The sequence below is a fragment of the Lissotriton vulgaris genome, chromosome 7 (genome assembly GCF_964263255.1).
Source record: "Lissotriton vulgaris chromosome 7, aLisVul1.2, whole genome shotgun sequence".
In the NCBI taxonomy this organism is placed as follows: Eukaryota; Metazoa; Chordata; class Amphibia; order Caudata; family Salamandridae; genus Lissotriton; species Lissotriton vulgaris.
The window spans coordinates 1,123,007,059-1,123,031,498 of record NC_141695.1 but is presented as its reverse complement, the minus strand read 5'-3'; positions in this window follow the sequence as shown (position 1 = coordinate 1,123,031,498).

Sequence of the window (24,440 nt, the reverse complement as noted above, 5' to 3'; positions counted from 1 at the left end):
CTCAAGCAGGCTAAGTGGCAACTTTGTGAGATTTTTCACAAACAATTTAAAAAACATTGCGGTTTCGTGCTCATACAGTGATACATGTGATTAAAAACAATGAAAGAAAGTTACATGGGGAAGGAAAGGGAACGGGAATGGGGCAACGGGGGTGTGAGGTAAGTTGTCTCTCAACACAGTAATCTTATACATTTATTTACAAATGAGTGTGCATCTCCTCATCGAGATTCATCCCTCTCATGAATTTGCTCCCAGCTTGTATGATGAAGCGTGACTCCAATCAACGGGGGGCTCCACTCTTGCCATCTCTGGGGTTAAGGTTCACAGAATCTAGGCCAAAGTACCTTGCCTTTGTCCAATCCCCGTTGTGTTTCTCTGTGAAGTGCCTGGCTGTATTGTAGCTATGATCTTTGTTGGTTATGGCTCTCCAGCGCTCAAGGGTCAGTTTCTTCACTGGAAAGGTTGTAGAGCCAATATACCAAAGGCACAAGGGCAAACTATAGCGTAGACGCCAAACTCAGTCAGGCATGTAATCAACCTAGGGATCCTCCACATGGTTTTGACTTTCTCCAAGGTGGTTTCTGTCACGTTGCTACTATATCTGCAGGCTCTGCAGTTTCTGCATTTGCAGAATCCTTTCGCCTGCTTCAACCAATTTTGCTCTTTATGTTGTAGGTGACCATGAAAAAGCATGTCCTTAAGGGAGGTGCTCCTTCTATAGGACATAGATCGATTTGGTCCAATCTCGTTTCTCAGTATGGGGTCCTGTATCAGGATCCCCATCTGTGTTTTAAGATCTTCCTTAGTTGCTCAGCGTGGCTACTGTATCTTGTGATGAAACTAACTGGTTCTGATGTGTCCTCTTTATTGGTCTCAGTGCTGCTCGTACCGAGCACAGCTTTATTCCTGGGTAGGTACTCCACTCTTTTCTCAGCTAGTTTTAGTGCTTCTGCGCGGTAGCCGCTTTCCCTAAATCTCACCTTCATGGCCTCTTTGGGTTGCTCATATGCAGCAGTAGTGCTGCAATTTCTCTTGGGCTTTGGAACTCACTGTAGGGTATACCCCATCTAAAGATGGGAGGATGGCTGCTGGCCACATGCAAGATAGAATTTCCTGCCGTTTTCTTTCTAAAGAGATTAGTGCTTTCCCTGCGGTAATGTCTCGTAAATTTTAGATTGACATTATTGGAATTCAAGAGGTCAATAAATAGATTCAGATTAACTCCACTTCCTTCCCACACAAAAAAAGACATTGTCTATGTAACAAAGCCACTTAGAAACATTATAGATCCACTTTTCAGTCTGGTCATTCCAGAGCACCTGCTTCTCCCACCAGCCAACCATGAGATTAGTGTAGCTGGAGGTGAAGCAGGTGCCCATAGAAGTCCCCTGTAGTTGTTTGTAGTGATCTTTCTCAAACATAAACACATTCTCCTTTAGACAAATTTCCACCATTTCCAAAACCATATGTGTGTATTCCAGTAATATTATGTCACGTGTTTTCAAGGAGAATTTGCATGCTTTGAGTCCGTCCTTATGTCTAATACTAGTGTAGAGTGACTCTACATCCAGACATACTAGCCAGTGATTATTGTTAACGGTAATGTCACCTATTTTCTCCAGGAAGTCGCTTCTGTCTCTAAGGTACGAGTTCAGATATAGATATAAGTAGGTATGTATAATTATATCTCTTCAATCAAGCTTCGTGGCGCTTTAATTATTTAACCGGATCTGGTTAGAGTAGAGGTCTCCAACCAGTAGCTTATGAGCCACTGTAACTTTCCAGCTACCACTGAGTAGCTCACTTTTGTGCAGCCCAGCTTATTAAATTAGAAAGCTTTTGCTTGGTTGAATTAATATATATATATATATATATATATATATATATATATATATATATTCACTGAAAAAACCAGAGGTTTCACACCAGTTATAGTTACCTGGAAATTTTACTGACATAAAACCATTGAAATTCCCACGTTATAGTTAGTTGGACTCACTATAACTTGCGCGCCTGCAATGCACTGCTGATGACGTCACATATTACATCACTCATGACATGGTCAGTGACATCACTCATGACATCACTGATGACACCATCCAGTGAATGTGTGTCTTTCTCAAAAATAAATACGTTTTATATATGTATATGTAAAGGTCGATGGAAGAATACATGTTTAAATAAAAGTCTTAATGTATGTTTTTTTTAATTGATTGGTTAACTGACTTATTAAGTGTATCTTACTGAATACATATATTAGCCAGTATTGTTTAAATATTTAAATGTTTGTATCAGTGTTTCACTGTGTGTATAAGTGACTGGATGGGTTGGTGAGTAGCTACATGAGTGTGTATATGGGTTATTAGATTTTTTTTTTAGTATCAGTATGAGTGTGTGTATGGTTTGGTGGGGGTGTTAGTTAGCACATAGATGCATAATTGACTGACTCTCTGTATGTGTTTTGAAGACAGCATTTGTGCAGGACTGTATGGGTGTATGAGTGTGTATATGTGTATGTTAGTGAGTGAATGACTGTCTTACTAGTGTCTTTATCAGTAACTACATATGTTTTAATCTAGTATATATGAATATTGATGTATATAAGTGAGTATATGTGAGAGTAAGAGATTGTTAGAGTTCCTGTTTAAATAAGTATGTGTTTCTATAAGGGATTGTTTAAGAGAATAAATATCTTTAAATTTCAATAGAAGTAAGGTGGTAGTGTGTGTATAGCTCTATATGGAAATACATGGATGTTCAATAGTTTATTTGCATGTGTGAGTATGTGTGTGAGTAACTTTTGGATGACTGTTGGTGTGTAACAGGATGTATAGGTGTATCACTACATATGATGAGTGAGTATATGTGTGAGTGAGTATATTGAACTGTTTGTGAATGAGTAGATGTGTATATAGATGGCGGAATTACTGAATTGGTTGTTGTAACTGATATGGTTATCTCCATTTTTAAAAAAATGTTAATTCTATTTTTGAATGTGTGTTTCAAGGGTTACATTACAGTGAAAGGAGGTCTGTCACTCTGTCACAAGGATGGTGTCATCAGTGATGTCATGAGTGATGTCACTGACCATGTCATGAGTGATGTAATATGTGACGTCATCAGCAGTGCATTGCAGGCGCGCAAGTTATAGTGAGTCCAACTAACTATAATGTGGGAATTTCGATGGTTTTATGTCAGTAAAATTTCCAGCTAACTATAACTGGTGTGAAACCTCTGGTTTTTTCAGTGAATTTAATAGGTTTTTTAAATGCTAATTCCTAACTATAACTGGTGTGAAACCTCTGGTTTTTTCAGTGAATTTCATAGTTTTTTTTAAATGCTAATTCCTAACTATAACTTGTGTGAAACCTATGGTTTTTTCTCTGAATTTCATAGGTTTTTTAACTGCTAATTTTTAACTTTTTATAGGGCTTCATACCTATAATATATAATCGTGTCTTTAAGTGAGAAAGGTATGTTTTTCTAAAAATGAACCCTATATTGTATATTAAGATAATATTTTTGTTTTAAAATAGTATTTTCTTTTTTTTATATATTTGACTTTGGTACGCTCCCGGTGCGCGTACCGGTGAACGCCCCGGTGCGCGTACCGGTGCGCGTCCTGTCAGCGCACCAACAAAAAAAAAATAAAAAAAAATAATGAAAGAGTGAGCATGAGGAATGGGGACAGGGAGAGTGGTGTTAAGACAAAGAGAGCTAGAGGGAGGAACACAGTAGGACTGTGTAATAGATAGTAAGACAGAGAAAAGGTGTAAGAGGAAGTAACTGACAAAAAGAAAATGAATATGGGAGCAAAAGAAGAGACGAAAGAGGAAGAAGACTAAAGCAGAGGTTTTGGGAAAATGTGAATGGGTGATGAAAGTAAAAGGAAGGAGACTTAAGTATGGGGAATGACAGATAGTGACGGAACCAGAGAAAAAAAACTGTAGTGACAGAGGGAAAGAAAATAGCAATGAGTGTAAGTTAAGAGGAGTGGAAGAGGGTGGATATAAGTGAATAAGGGTAAGACATGGGGCGTGACAGAGAGAAAGAATAGAGATAGTAAAGAAAGGAGTGTCACAAAGGGACTAAGTGAACCAGTAAAAAAGGAAAGTGAAGGAGTGTGGATAAGCAGGGGCACTGAAAGAAGTTGAATGTGGTAGGAAGTAAACATGGAGGATAAGAATAAGTGTGGGAAGCAAAGTAAGGAAACAGGGGTGAGGTAGAGTGAGAGAAAAGTAGTGAGGTTAAAGCAAAGGGTGATAAGAAAGTACATTTTGTAAACACACTTACCATATAATTAATGAAAACTTGTATCTGTGAAAGACAAAAGAAAAAACACGTTATAATTAGTTAAAAATATATATTAAAATAGAAGAAACAGTTCAAGAGGTTTAAAAACTAAAAATGTTTACTAAGAAATAAAGCAATAGTGAAGTATACAAAAACAGAAATAAAGTAATGTAGAAAGAGAAAAAAGAAGGAAAAAGAAAGAGAAATTACTGACGGTAAGTAAGATACTAAAAGAATGTGAGATACCAAAACGAAATAAGGAAAGATAAGAAAGGAAAAGGAAAAGGAGTGAAAAGGAGAGGAGTCTGAATGAGGAACTATTAATAAAAAGAGGAATAGAAGATGACTGAGAGTGAGTGAAGGGGAGTTACAGAGTGAAGGGATGAAGGGAATGAGGTTAATATAGAACGATGGATGAAACAGGAGTGAGAGAATAAGTACACAGAAAAACAAAGGGAAGGACTAAGTAAACTACAGTAAAATGAGTGAGAAAGAAAAATAATGGAGAAAAAGAAAGAAAGAGAGGGGAAGAAAACTAAAGCAGTGGTACTGAGAGAATGTGAAAAAGATAAAAAGTGGTGGAAGGAAGAGAGGAAATGCAGACAGTTCAAATTGGATTGAGAAGTTGTAAATGAAGAGCAGTAAAGGAACAGCGATGAAACAAAGTTAAAAAAAATAGTGTACATGAGTAAAGAGAGGTAAATAAGAGTGAAAAAGGAAAATGAGTGTGAGACAATGTGAATACAATATAAATTACACAATGCAAACTATACAATAACTTCTACATTATGTTACATTATTTATTTTTGCTGTTCTCAGATTATATTGAATTTCACTTAAATTAGCGAGTTCAAAGTCTTCATCATATAACAGCGGGAAAAAAACACAATCTAAAAGATTGTGTTTAAAAAAAACCATTCAAACATACATCTCATATATGTACACTAATCTTTGATTCACTTACTTTTCCGTGAGGCCAAATAGAAGATAGTGAAGGTCCTTTTGGTGGAAAAAAATTCTGCTGTGCTCTATAACTTCCATTTCATCGACTTCCTATGAAAAAAGATCTAAGAACAACATACCTTACACTTTCCTCACGGCCAATTTGTGTCAGACATATCAGTATTTTTTACTTTGAGATCCACTTAAAGTACCTATATGAGATAAATAATTTAAAACATTAGTTTAACTAACTAACTAACTAACTTTTATTATCTATTCCGTCTTCAAAGGCCAATTCCCTTTACTAAAACTTTGGTTTTAAAAACACTAGATAAGAATTTATAGAGTCATAAGGCAAACGTTGTTTATAAGTTAAATGAGAATCATTGCAGTAACTCCATCCTTTTTAACATTTTAAGTAGCATGTATAATGTCCTGAGGGTGTCGAAGAACCGTCATGATAAATAATAGCTTCAGTTGTAAAGGTTCTTCTTGAAATTGATAACTGAGAAGCCACAACATTTTTGATAGAAGTTGTCAATTTAGTTCCATCAGGTCTACATCGTTGGAAAACTAAAATGATATACTGCCCATAACTTTGTATAAATAATGTGGATACCATTGGATAGTTACATTGAGTACACACCATATTATGATCTGCTGCTTTAACTAGATTTTTAAATGACACTGATTTACAGTCACGTAAAGTCAAATATAGAAATCTTTCAGTGTCTATTCTAGTAGTACTTGATGAACTACAATTGTGGCAGTCATGCTGCCATTGATAAGAAAGGCTGAAAAGATTATTTATATCTACACCTTCATCTTCCAAAACACCAAACATATACATTAAAAATTCCTGACAATCCTGCTGAATGTTCTGTGAAAATTTATCTTGACCAGAACACATATCTAAAATATTTCGAATTTCTGTTACACTTTCTATTTTTGCTCTATCACTGCTACATTTCTCAAACACAGAATTCAATAAACCACACAATCTTTGATCCCGATTTTCAACAATCTGTTCTTGTAAAGTTTTAAGAAAAAAACAACATTAACCACTACATTAGCATAGCAGTTGACACCAGAACTATTTTCAAACTGAAATCCAAAAACATTTTCTTCACAATTCTTTTTCTTCCTGTTTTCAATTACAGTTTTGTCTACTTTTTGTCTTTTTGCTACTACCTCACTGCAATTACTCTCATTTCTTCTTTTTCGGCCTACCATAAGTTTTTCAAACAGAGGATATTGAGGCAAATGTGGAGCATATTCTCTTCTTAACCTATTGTATTCTTTAACACAATCTAGATCTGCACAAATTTTTATCTCATCACACTCAATCAAGTACAATCCTGATAAAGTTCTGACTCGGGATAATGCCACATATGCCATACCCTCTTTAAACACAGATTTTCCAATGTTCACTAAAGCATTATCTACACTTAAACCTTGAGATTTATGAATTGTTACTGCATATGCCAAACAAACAGGAAACTGTTTTCGGTGAACATATAAGTCTTTTACAAGTAAAAATCTAGCAGAACAACGACTGATTTGTTGTACTTGCTCAATGCCATCAAATTTTATTTTTGAAAATTCAATTCCATCTCTATTTCTATACTTTACAAAACCAACAACATAACCCATTGCTCCATTTACCAGACCTCTTTCAACATTTAAATTCCTTCTCAAAATGATACGACAATTTAAACAGACATTCAGAGTCTTTTCAAAACCAGCTGTTTTAGAAATACTTTTCTCTAATGAATCCAATTTAGTTTTCAAATTTTCAGACAAAACAATTGTTGCACCCATATGCTCTATTTTATCTATTGATTCCAGTTTCACAATCTCTTCATTTTCTAACTCTAACATTTTGTTGTTGAAGATTGAACATTCTTGCAGAGTTGGCATCAAACATATCCCAGATTTCTTCTCAGTAATTTTTTTTAAAATATCCTCTGGAAGAATGTTTTCATTTGGATACAAATTTGAAATTAATAGACCGTGTAAAGCTTCTTTCCCAAGCTCGCCTACTTTTCCAATTCTAACATCTTGTAGAATATTTTTATAATCTTCATCCTTTGCCTGTCGCATATTTTGAAGCTGTTCAGCATATTTAAAATTTAACCATATATTAACGTTTCCAATGCTTCCAAGGGACTTCCTAGTATCTTCGTGTGTGAGCATTTTAAACACTGGTTGTCCTTTTACTGGAGTCAACTGCAATAGATCTCCAAAAACAATAATGTGTTTTCCTCTAAATAACACATCATACTCTGTTCTAAGAATTTCTTGCATTCTCAAATGCACAAATAGCAAGCATTAGATTTGAGACCATGCTTATTTCATCAATAATAAGAAGTTTCATTTTCGTCAAGACTCCAGAACACACATCTCCAGATAACTTGTTGTAATGCAATTTATTATCATGCTCAACTGGCAGCATCAGTAAACGATGTAGAGTAATCCCTTTAATGTTATGTGCTGCCAGACCAGTTGGAGCAGTTACAACACAAGACAGCGGTGAATCAGTCCTTTTCTGCAGATAACTTGCAATGGCTTTAATTAGAAAACTTTTTCCTGTCCCCGCTTCTCCACTTACGTACAGTCGGACAGGGTCACATGATGTACATGAGCACTCTTTTTTCTCATGTCTGAATCCATGTTCAATCTGCTCTGTGACTTCATCATATATCTTTTTCTGCTCAACGTTAAGTTGCTTTACCAAATCTTCTAAGTTAACTCCATCCTCTTGAGCTTGTTCCATAGCTCTTTCCACCTCATCCATGGCAGTGGCAGCTTCATTTTGGATAATAGGTCCTCCTAGTGGATCCTGACTCAATGTAGTAGAACTCTGACTGTCTTGAGAACTGTCTCTAGCTATCTCTTCAGCAATTGTGGTTTCTTGCTCTATTTCTTCGTTCAACATTTGCAGATAATTTAGAAAAATAGGACATTCTATGGTATCCTTAGTTGCATTAAAAGAGTCTTCATAACAGAGAAAATCTCCAAGTAGTTCCTCTTCTGTACGCCATGGCTTAAAGAGTTGCAAAAGAGCTAAATAGTAAAATTATTTTTTGTCTGGAGCTTCACAACTCAATTTTCGATGATTAATCAATTGGCCTTTTTTCTGCTTCACTAGACATCCTTCATAGCCAATGACTGCATATTTTCCATTATTGATATCTTCTGTGATGTTCCTCTTATAACTGTAGTTTTGCAGAACTTCATACAAACAAGTGTTCTCAAGGTGAGTACTTCTATTTGGATAGTATGTATCCAACATATTTGTCTTCAAAATATCTGTACTGTTTGGTTCTTTCTCCACCAAATATTCAATTTCTTGTACAGATTTCAAAACTCGGTTTCGTGTTGCAGCAAGACCTAGACTCACCCAAATGATTGTTCTTTGTTTTGGCATAGAGACTTGCTGATGATAACCGATCAGAACATTCATATGCTCCAATTTCTCGATGCGACACATCTTCAGACTGAAACTGTATAATTTCTTGCTTAGACTCTTTTCATGTGAAATGTCCTCCCACATTTCCTTCAGTTCTGTCTTTTCTTTTTTGGTGATGTAAGATGTCACATATCGAGCCACAGCAATAGAGTTGTCAGCAACGAACTGAATATCCATGTTAGCATTCCACATGGACAAAATCACTGGGTTGTAGTCGTTGATGTACTTAGATTCTTCATTTTTTTTTCAAATTGTATGTATTTTTGGGAGATTTCCTCGTCACAGTATGTCGTAGAGATGACATCAAATTATTTACTCTTCCTTTAGAAATCACTGGCCGTGGAAACGCAAAACGACATTTCGTGTAGTACTTTTCCTTGTTTTTAAATTTTCTACGACAGTACTTTCCACAACGATGAGATTGAAAACGTAAAACTTGTTGCCTTAAACTGTTTTCGTCAGTAGATTTTGGAACAGCACATGTTGAATACTCTTCAATGAAACTCATCACTGTTTCATCCAAATCTGATCCAAATTTGGGTGCATCTTTAATCCATAACAACATATGTATATGAGGAGCACCTCTCGCTTGATATTCCTTCCTCCAAAAGAAATCCAAAACCTCTCCAAGGGGAGGATTTTTTTTGTTGGTAATAAAAGACATCATAGCTTCAAATCTATGATTAAAATATCTGCAAACATTTGCTGGATCCAAAGAACACAGTTCTCCAGGTGTTTTCAATTCTATATTTTGTATGTTTCCATTTGCCTCTCGTAGAAATTCAAGTAAGTCGTCCCATGCATACTCAGCACAGCTAAGAGTGAGGAACCATGTAGGAGTTCCTAAGTTTCTTAGCATACATTTCAATTCTCCATGACGACGGCATGGGCGGAAAATCCGTTACGCTCGCGGATTTTGAGGATTTTCGGTAAATTCGCAATCCGCGAACGCTTGCGAATTTACCAAAAATCCGCAAATTCGCACACAGCGGATTTTTTTTTCTTTGCGGTGTAAGTTCGCAATTGCGAACATGTAGGTGCGGCGGGCAGCAACAATCTCGCACTCACGAAATTACAAAAATTGCAATTCTGCACAAGAAATCTACTAGCAATCAGCATAGACCTTCTGAAAATGATGATTTTTATCAGAATAACTCCTCAGGTTGACATTTGCCTGCACTTTTTTGGATTTGAGGCCTTTTGATTTTCTTTGGATAACTTTTGGATTAGAAATCAACTTTCTCATATAAGCTTGGTGGGGCATTACAGTTGCTGTAATGCTGTTCTGCAGAAAAGCGAGTTTTGCAAAAGTGAAAGCAGGTTCAAAAGTTCAAACTCATCATTAGTAACCGTTCCCTGTAGTGCTTCCTGACAAGGGCCCCTCCAGAGTTCAGTTGCTAGTTGCAACAATTGTATGACCCTGCTCTGACCCTCACAGCAGGCTCATAGAATAGCTACAAGTAGGCCACAAAGGTACTGGAAAAAAATTGCACTGCAACAGAAAGCAAATTACAGATAAGGACGCAGGTGCCAGACTAGAATTTTAAAACAGTGACACATTAATAAATCAACCCCAAATGAATTCATGTCAGTTGAAGCAGGCAGGTGTGCTCGCTTTTTCCCCCCATAATCTACAGTGATGATGAACCAGAGGGTGGCATTGATGCACCAGAGGGTGGCATGGGTGAAACAGAGGGTGGCAGGGGTGAAACAGAGGGTGCTGGGAACCTGTGATGATGAACCAGACGTAGAAACAACATAATCGTGACCGTTGCGAGCCGACATGTAAGTTCGCAATTGCGAACTGTTACAAAACCCTCGCGAACTGTCAGAAATCCTTGCGAACTGGCAGAAATCCTTGCGAACACACAAAAAAAATCCGCAAATTTGCGAGAATTCGCGGATTTTGCGGATTGCGAGTTCGCAAATTTGCAAAATTCACGAACGCTAGATTCGCAAAATTCGCCCATGCTTAGAACCAATACTCATTGGTTCCACGCTGACATGCCATGAGATTGATTAGTTGAGATTCCAAAATACTATCTTGCAGATTAACTTTCTCCATAAAGTCCCTTGCAGAAACATTTTGCAGATGAGCTCCACTTTTCAGTATATGATTAACTGCATAAGAAAGCCCAGACAAATCACTTTCAAACAGTAGATGAAACAAATACGGAATGCATTGACGAAACCTTGGATCTTCAGCATATAATTTTAAAGTCCGGTATTCAGCTGCAGGAATTTGAACTGGTCGATCATCATATCGCCCACCACGACCTGTTGGAAATAATTGTGGAAAACAACGAGCTTCCAAACTTTCTTCCCATACACTAATAGGACTTCCTTTTGCTGCTTTCATTTGAAACAAGTCAATTGCATTCCCCATTACTTCTTTGGAATGCAAAGGATGAACAGTATAATGTTCATATATTTCTTCACTTCTAGACATATCAACTTTTTCAATTTGACCAACTGAACAATCACTGTCTTCTTCTGTAGCTGTTTCCTCTGCTCCAACACTTACATCTTTGTAGTACTCATTGTTTTTGATCAATAACAACGTTGCCTTTTTGACTTTCCTAACATCCACTAAATCTTGCCAGATTTTCTTACTCTTTGTCGGAACCCCATTAACTGGAATAACCAGAGGATCCTCTTCTATTCTTTCTACACCAATTGTATCAATATTTTTCTTTACATCTAGAGGCAAATAAACAACTCTTCCCTTTAATCCTCTTTGTAAATCTGTAGGAGGTAATTTCCCTATTTTAGGCTCCATGCGAACAATAGCTTGAAAAGGATGGACACATTGAATCAAAATTGATTCATAAGTATTTAAATCCATCAATTCAGAAGGAATATCTGGTAGACAGTCAAAATATCGAGTTGGAAATATCGACCTACCATAATATCGAGTCTGAAATATCGAAGGAGCATAATATCGAAGGCAAGAATATCGTAGGACAGAATATCGACCCAAGGTAAGTAATATCGAAATACTTAATATCGATGTAAGTAATATCGAAGTTAGTAATATCGATAGCATATATATCGATGTTAATAATTTCGATGACACTAATATCGATATTTGTATTATTTTATAGTTTTTTATTATGTATGTGTTATATGTTTAATTTAAGTATTTAAAATAATTACTATTATATGTGTATACATTTTCTATAATAATATATAAATTTATAAGGAAATTTGATGTTTTAGTACCGGAGCGGGTTGTGGGTTTATAGGGGAATAGGGTGGGAAGTAATTTAATTATGGTAAGTTGATTAATAATTAGTAGGATTAATTAATTAATTATAATTATTTGCTAATTAATATTGATTAATTGGGAAATAATTAATTGATTAATTGATATATATTTTCTGTAGCGGGATGTGGGTTTATAGGGGAATAGGGTGGGGAGTAATTTAATAATAATTAATTAATTAATATATGTTTTTAAATATTTAAAACTAATTAATTGGCAAATAATTAATATTAATTAGTTAATTAATTAATATAATTTTGTACATATTTTAAATTAGTAATTAATTGGTAATTAAATAATATTAATTAGTTAATTATATTAATTAGAGTAATTTATTTATATATATAATTTTTAGTTACTGTTAATTAATTAATTGGGGAAAAATGATATTAATTATTAAATTATATTAATTACAGCTTATGTGCTAATATATTTACTTTATTGTTATTGTTAATTAATTATTAATTGCTAATTAAATAATATTATTTAACTTTGGGTTAAGGAGTATTTTTAGGGTCCAGGGTCATTTTTGAGTTTTTGGGTAAAGGGGTATTTTTAGTGTACAGGGTCAGTTTTGGGTTTTTGGGTAAAGGATTTTTTTTAGGGTTCTGGGTCAGTTTTCAGTTCTTGGGTAAAGGGGTATTTTGGGTGTTTAGGGTCAGTTTTCAGTTTTTGGGTAAAGGGGTATTTTTAGGGTTCAGGGTCAGTTTTCAGTTTTTGGGTAAAGGGGTATTTTTAGGGTTCAGGGTCAGTTTTCAGTTTTTGGGTAAAGGGGTATTTTTAGGGTTCAGGGTCAGTTTTCAGTTCATGGGTAAAGGGGTATTTTTAGGGTTCAGGGTCAGTTTTCAGTTCATGGGTAAAGGGGTATTTTTAGGGTTCAGGGTCAGTTTTCAGTTCATGGGTAAAGGGGTATTTTTAGGGTTCAGGGTCAGTTTTCAGTTCTTGGGTAAAGTGGTATTTTTAGGGTTCAGGGTCAGTTTTCAGTTTTTGGGTAAAGGGGTATTTTTAGGGTTCAGGGTCAGTTTTCAGTTGTTGGGTAAAGGGGTATTTTTAGGGTTCAGGGTCAGTTTTCAGTTTTTGGGTAAAGGGGTATTTTTAGGGTTCAGGGTCAGTTTTCAGTTGTTGGGTAAAGGGGTATTTTTAGGGTTCAGGGTCAGTTTTCAGTTTTTGGGTAAAGGGGTATTTTTAGGGTTCAGGGTCAGTTTTCAGTTCATGGGTAAAGGGGTGTTTTTTGGGTTCAGGGTCAGTTTTCTCGACTGTTGCACTCTCTGGAGTGGGAATAGTAATTTTATCCCTACGCTATCAAACGCTTTCCCTACTGTTCCACTCTCTGGAGTAGGAATAGTAATTTTTACCCTTACGCTATCCAACGTTTTATATAATTATTTGTTAAAATAACACATGTTTATTTTATTTTTTATATTACTTACATTTTATTTATGTTATTATTTTATGTTTGTAAATGTATTAGTAAATTAGAATATATTACATTAATTTATAAATTAGTAAATTAATTATTAATACTTATTGTTCAGTACATATATATCATATCTTTACTGTATATATTTAATTAATGTATTATTAATATATATGTATTATTTATTAATTGTAAACATTATTAGATACTTTTAAATATGTATATTTTATTTATTAGTGTTATATACTTACTTTTACATTTATATATATTAAAAAAACACGATATTTTTAACATCGATATTTTTTACATCGATATTATTTTTTTGATATTTTTGTACTTACCATGTTGTAGATAGGATGTCGATATTTTTGCCCTCAATATTGTTGACTCGATATTCTTGTAGGTCGATATTTCTGAGGTCGAAATTCTGTCAGTGATCCGGAATATCTATCAACTGAAGATTATTATGAACTGCTCTAGCAGGCATTCTATTTTCATTTAATTTGTTCAAACAATAATTACAAATACGCTGATCAAAACCCAAATCAAAAGAATTCTCCACCAACAAATAACTTACAAAATCCTTCCATTCACTATTATTTTCCAATTCACATTTTGCATATAAATGAACTAACCTAGTCTGAATTTTATAATGAGTCCGTCTACAACACACACAAGTTAAATTAGGCCTTTCACTTGATTTCACCTTAAACTTGGTAATTTCCTCGTCAAACATTTCTGTACTTGAAATCTGTCCATTTTCTTCCACATTACCATCCAATACTATATCCATTTCTACACTGTCCTCTTTGCTCCCAAAATAACAAAACTCAATTTCTTCACAAATAGTCTTCACATCCACTTCAGATCCATGCAAAAGAGCACTGTTTAACTGTTTAAGCTTAAGTGCTGGACTTTTTGCATAATACAACTTTCTCACTAATTTCCTCACCTTATTATGATGCACTGCTAACATCCTAAAATGATGAAAAACACTCTGACATACTTTTCTAGAAAGACAAGCTAGTGAATGCCCATGCAAACCTGTGCTTTCTCTCACTCTGCAAGGATCTAACTCTTGCAAGATCTTCATTTTTTGTTTGAGACTTTTCTTACTATATGTACGTAAGAAATTTCGAAGCAAATCGATTGAATCCTGTCGCACACTACAAACACTACTACACTTCCATGTGTACACTGGACCCTTAGTACATCTCCCTAAAACTTCATCAGCTAACAGCTCTTCTGCATCTCTAGATACAAGTTTCTCTTTTCCCATCACACAACCATCTTTCACCTCATATGCTCGACCACTAGTGTCAACTGCATGCACCAAATCATTTTCCTCAAAGTAACTCTCCTCATTGAAAAATGGCTCATAACTTGAACTATGTATCCATTCACCAAAAAATACTTCACAAAAATTACTCTGATTAATAATTCTTTTCCATCTACTGTTCGATTTGAAAACATCAATTGCCTTATTAAGTATCCTAATTCTATTGATTACTAAAATAAATAATTTTTTCTTAACTTCAAAAGCCTGATCAACAATCTTCTCTACACTTTTCTTTTTCTTGTAAAAAGCAGTTCTCTGTTTACCTTTCTTATCATTTTTTAGCAAATTTAAAACTACCCTATTGCGAAACATTCGCCTACGAATGTCCCTAAATTGATTTACCCTTCTATTGTTACCCATTCTCTTCTCTCCTGCTCCAATCGAGACATTTTTTGTGGGCCTCTCCTTCCTTTTTAGATTTGCTGTCTCCTTCTGAATATTCACATTAGCAATATCCTTTGTACGACATATGTTGCGTAGAAAAGACTTAATTGGCTTACCATGAGCTTTTCTGGTGTTTTTTGAAGTAGTTGTTGTAGCGGACTCCTTAAATTCTGTTGCTGATGTTCTCCTTTTACGTATGGTATTTTTGATAATTCTTTGCCTTGAAGGCATTTTTTCTTGCTTTTCAGAAGTTGATTTGAATCTGTTGTTCTGAAAAAAAACACATGAAAGACCACTATTAGCAAACAACAAAGTAATGACAAAAAGCAAACAATATAAACAATAAATTGAAACATATTTAAGTTTATACAACAGCAACTCAGGGCCTTATTTATGAAGGCCTTGCACCACCAGTGCAACCCATGTTAAAAGTGACATACCGGCGCCACAAGACAATCATAAATAAGACCCAAATATAAATACAATTGATTGTCACCAAAAATCGTTTTTTGAATAACATTTAAAAAACACAGGGCAGAACCTATGTACAAGCACTGAATTTCACTTTTGAAACCTCACTGTTTCCCAAAATACAAATCCTCTACCTTGGAAATGTTGATAGCAAACATTATCAAAAAGCAGAATACAAAGCAAGAGCAAAAAAACTGAGGGCCTTATTTATGAAAGACTTGTGCCACCAGTGCGTCGAATTAGCGCACTGGTGGCAAATTCTGTGCTTGTATATAGGTTCTGCCCTGTGTTTTTTAAATGTTAACCAAAAAACGATTTTGGGGGCAAATCAATGGAATTTATATTTGGCTGGTATTTAGGATTGTCTTGTGGCGTCAGTATGTCACTTTTAACATGGGAAATAAATTACATTCTTCTGGCGCAAGGTCTTTATAAATAAGGCCCTGAGTTTCTTTGGTCTTGGTTTGTGCTCTGCTATTTCATAATGCTTGCTATCAACATTTGCAAGGTAGAGGATTTGTATTTTGGGAAATAGTGAGATTTCAAAAGTGAAATTCAGTGCTTGAACATAGGTTCTGGGCAGTGTTTTTTAAATTTTATTCAAAAAACGATTTTGGGTGTAAATGAATGGTATTTTTATGTGGCCCTTATTTATGATTGCTTTGTGCAACCGATGCATCACTTTATACATGGGAAATAAGTGATGCTCTTTTGGCGCAAGGTCTTCATAAATAAGGCCCTGAGTTTCTTTGCTCTTGGTTTGTGCTCTGCTATTTGATAATGCTTGTTATCAACATTTGCTAGGTAGAGGATTTGTATTTTGGGAAACAGTGATGTTTCAAAAATGAAATTCTGTGTTTGTACATAGGTTCTGCCCTGTGTTTTTTAAATGTTATTCAAAAAACGATTTTTGGTGGAAATCAATGGAATTTATATTTGGGTCTTATTTATGATTGTCTTGTGGCGTAGGTATAGTACAACCAAGATGGATCACACACCGCTAGCCTCTCCTCCGGTTCGCCCCTTAGCACTCTGGTACATGTAGTGCATGTAGATGGACGAGTAAAACGTAGTTCACCACAGTTGGTGCGAGTGGTTACTCGTTATCCCCAAGATCTCTGGACCAAAGACATGGCCTGGGTTTCGGGACAGTTTCCCTCGTCAGCAGAGCAGTGTTTGGGGTGGATGAGAAGGCCGCCAAGTAACCGTCACAGGCCCTGATGCCTCTCCGGCGCGCAGGTGCGTCTCCATGAGCTCGTCAGCTCAAGGCTCACGGGAGCCGTTTAAGTACAACCAAGATGGATCGCACACCGCTAGCCTCTCCTCCGGTTCGCCCCTTAGCACTCTGGTACATGTAGTGCATGTAGATGGACGAGTAAAAAGTAGTTCACCACAGTTGGTGCGAGTGGTTACTCGTTATCCCCAAGATCTCTGGACCCAAGATATGGCCCGGGTTTCGGGACAGTTTCCCTCGTCAGCAGAGCAGTGTTTGGGGTGGATGAGAAGGCCGCCAAGTAACCGTCACAGGCCCTGATGCCTCTCCGGCGCGCAGGTGCGTCTCCATGAGCTCGTCAGCTCAAGGCTCACGGGAGCCGTTTAAGTACAACCAAGATGGATCGCACACCGCTAGCCTCTCCTCCGGTTCGCCCCTTAGCACTCTGGTAAATGTAGTGCATGTAGATGGACGAGTAAAAAGTAGTTCACCACAGTTGGAGCGAGGGGTTACTCGTTATCCCCAAGATCTCTGGACCCAAGACATGGCCCGGGAACGGGACAGTTTCCCTCGTCAGCAGAGCAGTGTTTGGGGTGGATGAGAAGGCCGCCAAGTAACCGTCACAGGCCCTGATGCCTCTCCGGCGCGCAGGTGCGTCTCCATGAGCTTGTCAGCTCAAGGCTCACGGGAGCCGTTTAAGTACAACCAAGATGGATCGCACACCGCTAGCCTCTCCTCCGGTTCGCCCCTTAGCACTCTGGTACATGTAGTGCATGTAGATGGACGAGTAAAAAGTAGTTCACCACAGTTGGTGCGAGTGGTTACTCGTTATCCCCAAGATCTCTAGACCCAAGACATGGCCCGGGTTTCGGGACAGTGTCCCTCGTCAGCAGAGCAGTGTTTGGGGTGGATGAGAAGGCCGCCAAGTAACCGTCACAGGCCCTGATGCCTCTCCGGCGCGCAGGTGCGTCTCCATGAGCTTGTCAGCTCAAGGCTCACGGGAGCCGTTTAAGTACAACCAAGATGGATCGCACACCGCTAGCCTCTCCTCCGGTTCGCCCCTTAGCACTCTGGTACATGTAGTGCATGTAGATGGACAAGTAAAAAGTAGTTCACCACAGTTGGTGCGAGTGGTTACTCGTCATCCCCAAGATCTCTGGACCCAAGACATGGCCCGGGTTTCGGGACAGTTTCCCTCGTCAGCAGAGCAGTGTTTGGGGTGGATGAGAAGGCCGCCAGGTAACCTTCACAGGCCCTGATGCCTCTCCGGCGCGCAGGTGCGTCTCCATGAGCTCGTCAGCTCAAGGCTCACGGGAGCCGTTTAAGTACAACCAAGATGGATCGCACACCGCTAGCCTCTCCTCCGGTTCGCCCCTTAGCACTCTGGTACATGTAGTGCATGTAGATGGATGAGTAAAAAGTAGTTAACCACAGTTGGTGCGAGTGATTACTCGTTATCCCCAAGATCTCTGGACCCAAGACATGGCCCGGGTTTCGGGACAGTTTTCCTCGTCAGCAGAGCAGCGTTTGGGGTGGATGAGAAGGCCGCCAAGTAACCGTCACAGGCCCTGATGCCTCTCCGGCGCGCAGGTGCGTCTCCATGAGCTCGTCAGCTCAAGGCTCACGGGAGCCGTTTAAGTACAACCAAGATGGATCGCACACCGCTAGCCTCTCCTCCGGTTCGCCCCTTAGCACTCTGGTACATGTAGTGCATGTAGAAGGACGAGTAAAAAGTAGTTCACCACAGTTGGTGCGAGTGGTTACTCGTTATCCCCAAGATCTCTGGACCCAAGACATGGCCCGGGTTTCGGGACAGTTTCCCTCGTCAGCAGAGCAGTGTTTGGGGTGGATGAGAAGGCCACCAAGTAACCGTCACAGGCCCTGATGCCTCTCCGGCGCGCAGGTGCGTCTCCATGAGCTCGTCAGCTCAAGGCTCACGGGAGCCGTTTAAGTACAACCAAGATGGATCGCACACCGCTAGCCTCTCCTCCGGTTCGCCCCTTAGCACTCTGGTACATGTAGTGCATGTAGATGGACGAGTAAAAAGTAGTTCACCACAGTTGGTGCAAGTGGTTACTCGTTATCCCCAAGATCTCTGGACCCAAGACATGGCCCGGGTTTCGGGACAGTTTCCCTCGTCAGCAGAGCAGTGTTTGGGGTGGATGAGAAGGCCGCCAAGTAACCGTCACAGGCCCTGATGCCTCTCCGGCGCGCAGGTGCGTCTCCATGAGCTTGTCAGCTCAAGGCTCACGGGAGCCGTTTAAGTACAACCAAGATAGATCGCACACTGCTAGCCTCTCCTCCGGTTCGCCCCTTAGCACTCTGGTACATGTAGTGCATGTAGATGGACGAGTAAAAAGTAGTTCACCACAGTTGGTGCGAGTGGTTACTCGTTATCCCCAAGATCTCTGGACCCAAGACATGGCCCGGGTTTCGGGACAGTTTCCCTCGTCAGCAGAGCAGTGTTTGGGGTGGATGAGAAGGCCGCCAAGTAACCGTCACAGGCCCTGATGCCTCTCCGGCGCGCAGGTGCGTCTCCATGAGCTAGTCAGCTCAAGGCTCACGGGAGCCGTTTAAGTACAACCAAGATGGATCGCACACCGCTAGCCTCTCCTCTGGGTCGCCCCTTCGCACTCTGGTACATGTAGTGCATGTAGATGGACGAGTAAAAAGTAGTTCACCACAGTTGGTGCGAGTGGTTACTCGTTATTCCCAAGATCTCTGGACCCAAGACATGGCCCGGGTTTCGGGACAGTTTCCCTCGTCAGCAGAGCAGTGTTTGGGGTGGATGAGAAGGCCGCCAAGTAACCGTCACAGGCCCTGATGCATCTCCGGCGCGCAGGTGCGTCTCCATGAGCTCGTCAGCTCCAGGCTCACGGGAGCCGTTTAAGTACAACCAAGATGGATCACACACCGCTAGCCTCTCCTCCGGTTCGCCCCTTCGCACTCTGGTACATGTAGTGCATGTAGATGGACGAGTAAAAAGTAGTTCACCTCAGTTGGTGCGAGTGGTTACTCGTTATCCCCAAGATCTCTGGACCCAAGACATGGCCCAGGTTTCGGGACAGTTTCCCTCGTCAGCAGAGCAGTGTTTGGGGTGGATGAGAAGGCCGCCAAGTAACCGTCACAGGCCCTGATGCCTCTCCGGCGCGCAGGTGCGTCTCCATGAGCTCGTCAGCTCAAGGCTCACGGGAGCCGTTTAAGTACAACCAAGATGGATCGCACACCGCTAGCCTCTCCTCCGGTTCGCCCCTTAGCACTCTGGTACATGTAGTGCATGTAGATGGACGAGTAAAAAGTAGTTCACCACAGTTGGTGCGAGTGGTTACTCGTTATCCCAAAGATCTCTGGACCCAAGACATGGCCCGGGTTTCGGGACAGTTTCCCTCGTCAGCAGAGCAGTGTTTGGGGTGGATGAGAAGGCCGTCAAGTAACCGTCACAGGCCCTGATGCCTCTCCGGCGCGCAGGTGCGTCTCCATGAGCTTGTCAGCTCAAGGCTCACGGGAGCCGTTTAAGTACAACAAAGATGGATCGCACACCGCTAGCCTCTCCTCCGGTTCGCCCCTTAGCACTCTGGTACATGTAGTGCATGTAGATGGACGAGTAAAAAGTAGTTCACCACAGTTGGTGCGAGTGGTTACTCGTTATCCCCAAGATCTCTGGACCCAAGACATGGCCCGGGTTTCGGGACAGTTTCCCTCGTCAGCAGAGCAGTGTTTGGGGTGGATGAGAAGGCCGCCAAGTAACCGTCACAGGCCCTGATGCCTCTCCGGCGCGCAGGTGCATCCCCATGAGCTCGTCAGCTCAAGGCTCACAGGAGCTGTTTAAGTACAACCAAGATGGATCGCACACTGCTAGCCTCTCCTCCGGTTCGCCCCTTAGCACTCTGGTACATGTAGTGCATGTAGATGGACGAGTAAAAAATAGTTCACCACAGTGTCTAGTGTCCGGTGTCCGGAGTTGGTGCTGCAACCTTGCTATAACACACTTTTCATCGAATTAGCGCACACGCTATCAAAGACTGCATCTACCATGATGCTCCTGGGGTACACCTGCTGGCGGGTGGAGTCGGAGTGCGACCCCTTCTTTACAGTTAATTGGCTCCCTCGTGCTAGAGCTGACGAGCTCGGATCCCGCACCCGCGCCTTGAGAGGTATCAACCTGAGAACACTTGGCAGCCTGCACAGCTAACCCCCGAAAAACCTACACTCTGCTGACGAGGAACAACAATTCCGAAACACCGGTCGGTGTCCAGAGTTGGTGCTGCAACCTTGCTATAACACACTTTTCATCGAATTAGCGCACACGCTATCAAAGACTGCATCTACCATGATGCTCCTGGGGTACACCTGCTGGTGGGTGGAGTCGGAGTGCGGCCCCTTCTTTACAGTTAATTGGCTCCCTCGATCTAGAGCTGACGAGCTCGGATCCCGCACCCGCGCCTTGAGAGGTATCAACCTGAGAACACTTGGCAGCCTGCACAGCTAACCCCCGAAAAACCTACACTCTGCTGACGAGGAACAACAATTCCGAAACACCGGTGTCCAGAGTTGGTGCTGCAACCTTGCTATAACACACTTTTCATCGAATTAGCGCACACGCTATCAAAGACTGCATCTACCATGATGCTCCTGGGGTACACCTGCTGGTGGGTGGAGTCGGAGTGCGACCCCTTCTTTGCAGTTAATTGGCTCTCTCGAGCTAGAGCTGACGAGCTCGGATCCCGCACCCGCGCCTTGAGAGGTATGATCCTGAGAACACTTGGCAGCCTGCACAGATAACCCCAGAAAAACCTACACTCTGCTGACGAGGAACAACAATTCTGAAACACCGGTGTCCAGAGTTGGTGCTGCAACCTTGCTATAACACACTTTTCATCGAATTAGCGCACACGCTATCAAAGACTGCATCTACCATGATGCTCCTAGGGTAAACCTGCTGGTGGGTGGAGTCGGAGTGCGACCCCTTCTTTACAGTTAATTGGCTCCCTCGATCTAGAGCTGACGAGCTTGGATCCCGCACCCACGCCTTGAGAGGTATCAACCTGAGAACACTTGGCAGCCTGCACAGCTAACCCCCGAAAAGCCTACACTCTGCTGACGAGGAACAACAATTCCGAAACACCAGTGTCCAGAGTTGGTGCTGCAACCTTGCTATAACACACTTTTCATCGAATTAGCGCACACGCTATCAAAGACTACATCTACCATGATGCTCCTGGGGTACACCTGCTGGCGGGTGGAGTCGGAGTGCGACCCCTTCTTTACAGTTAATTGGCTCCCTCGAGATAGAGCTGACGAGCTCGGATCCCGCACCCGCGCCTTGAGAGGTATCAACCTGAGAACACTTGGCAGCTTGCACAGCTAACCTCCGAAAAACCTACACTCTGCTGACGAGGAACAACAATTCCGAAACACCGGTGTCCAGAGTTGGTGCTGCAACCTTGCTATAACACACTTTTCATCGAATTAGCGCACACACTATCAAAGACTGCATCTACCATGATGCTCCTGGGGTACACCTGCTGGTGGGTGGAGTCGGAGTGCGACCCCTTCTTTACAGTTAATTGGCTCCCTCGATCTAGAGCTGACGAGCTTGGATCCCGCACCCACGCCTTGAGAGGTATCAACCTGAGAACACTTGGCAGCCTGCACAGCTAACCCCCGAAAAGCCTACACTCTGCTGACGAGGAACAACAATTCCGAAACACCAGTGTCCAGAGTTGGTGCTGCAACCTTGCTATAACACACTTTTCATCGAATTAGCGCACACGCTATCAAAGACTACATCTACCATGATGCTCCTGGGGTACACCTGCTGGTGGGTGGAGTCGGAGTGCGACCCCTTCTTTACAGTTAATTGGCTCCCTCGAGCTAGAGCTGACGAGCTCGGATCCCAGACCCGCGCCTTGAGAGGTATCAACCTGAGAACACTTGGCAGCCTGCACAGCTAACCCCCGAAAACCTACACTCTGCTGACGAGGAACAACAATTCCGAAACACCGGTGTCCAGAGTTGGTGCTGCAACCTTGCTATAACACACTTTTCATCGAATTAGCGCACACGCTATCAAAGACTGCATTTACCATGATGCTCCTGGGGTACACCTGCTGGTGGGTGGAGTCGGAGTGCGACCCCTTCTTTACAGTTAATTGGCTCTCTCGAGCTAGAGCTGACGAGCTCGGATCCCGCACCCGCGCCTTGAGAGGTATCAACCTGAGAACACTTGGCAGCCTGCACAGCTAACCCCCGAAAAACCTACACTCTGCTGATGAGGAACAACAATTCCGAAACACCGGTGTCCAGAGTTGGTGCTGCAACCTTGCTATAACACACTTTTCATCGAATTAGCGCACACGCTATCAAAGACTGCATCTACCATGATGCTCCTGGGGTACACCTGCTGGCGGGTGGAGTCGGAGTGCGACCCCTTCTTTACAGTTAATTGGCTCCCTCGTGCTAGAGCTGACGAGCTCGGATCCCGCACCCGCGCCTTGAGAGGTATCAACCTGAGAACACTTGTCAGCCTGCACAGCTAACCCCCGAAAAACCTACACTCTGCTGACGAGGAACAACAATTCCGAAACACCGGTCGGTGTCCAGAGTTGGTGCTGCAACCTTGCTATAACACACTTTTCATCGAATTAGCGCACACGCTATCAAAGACTGCATCTACCATGATGCTCCTGGGGTACACCTGCTGGTGGGTGGAGTCGGAGTGCGACCCCTTCTTTACAGTTAATTGGCTCCCTCGATCTAGAGCTGACGAGCTCGGATCCCGCACCCGCGCCTTGAGAGGTATCAACCTGAGAACACTTGGCAGCCTGCACAGCTAACCCGCGAAAAACCTACACTCTGCTGACGAGGAACAACAATTCCGAAACACTGGTGTCCAGAGTTGGTGCTGCAACCTTGCTATAACACACTTTTCATCGAATTTGCGCACACGCTTTCAAAGACTGCATCTACCATGATGCTCCTGGGGTACACCTGCTGGTGGGTGGAGTCGGAGTGGGACCCCTTCTTTACAGTTAATTGGCTCTCTCGAGCTAGAGCTGACAAGCTCGGATCCCGCACCCGCGCCTTGAGAGGTATCATCCTGAGAACACTTGGCAGCCTGCACAGATAACCCCCGAAAAACCTACACTCTGCTGATGAGGAACAACAATTCTGAAACACCGGTGTCCAGAGTTGGTGCTGCAACCTTGCTATAACACACTTTTCATCGAATTAGCGCACACGCTATCAAAGACTGCATCTACCATGATGCTCCTAGGGTACACCTGCTGGTGGGTGGAGTCAGAGTGCGACCCCTTCTTTACAGTTAATTGGCTCCCTCGAGCTAGAGCTGACGAGCTCGGATCCCGCACCCGCGCCTTGAGAGGTATCAACCTGAGAACACTTGGCAGCCTGCACAGCTAACCTCCGAAAAACCTACACTCTGCTGACGAGGAACAACAATTCCGAAACACCGGTGTCCAGAGTTGGTGCTGCAACCTTGCTATAACACACTTTTCATCGAATTAGCGCACGCGCTATCAAAGACTGCATCTACCATGATGCTCCTGGGGTACACCTGCTGGTGGGTGGAGTCGGAGTGCGACCCCTTCTTTACAGTTAATTGGCTCCCTCGATCTAGAGCTG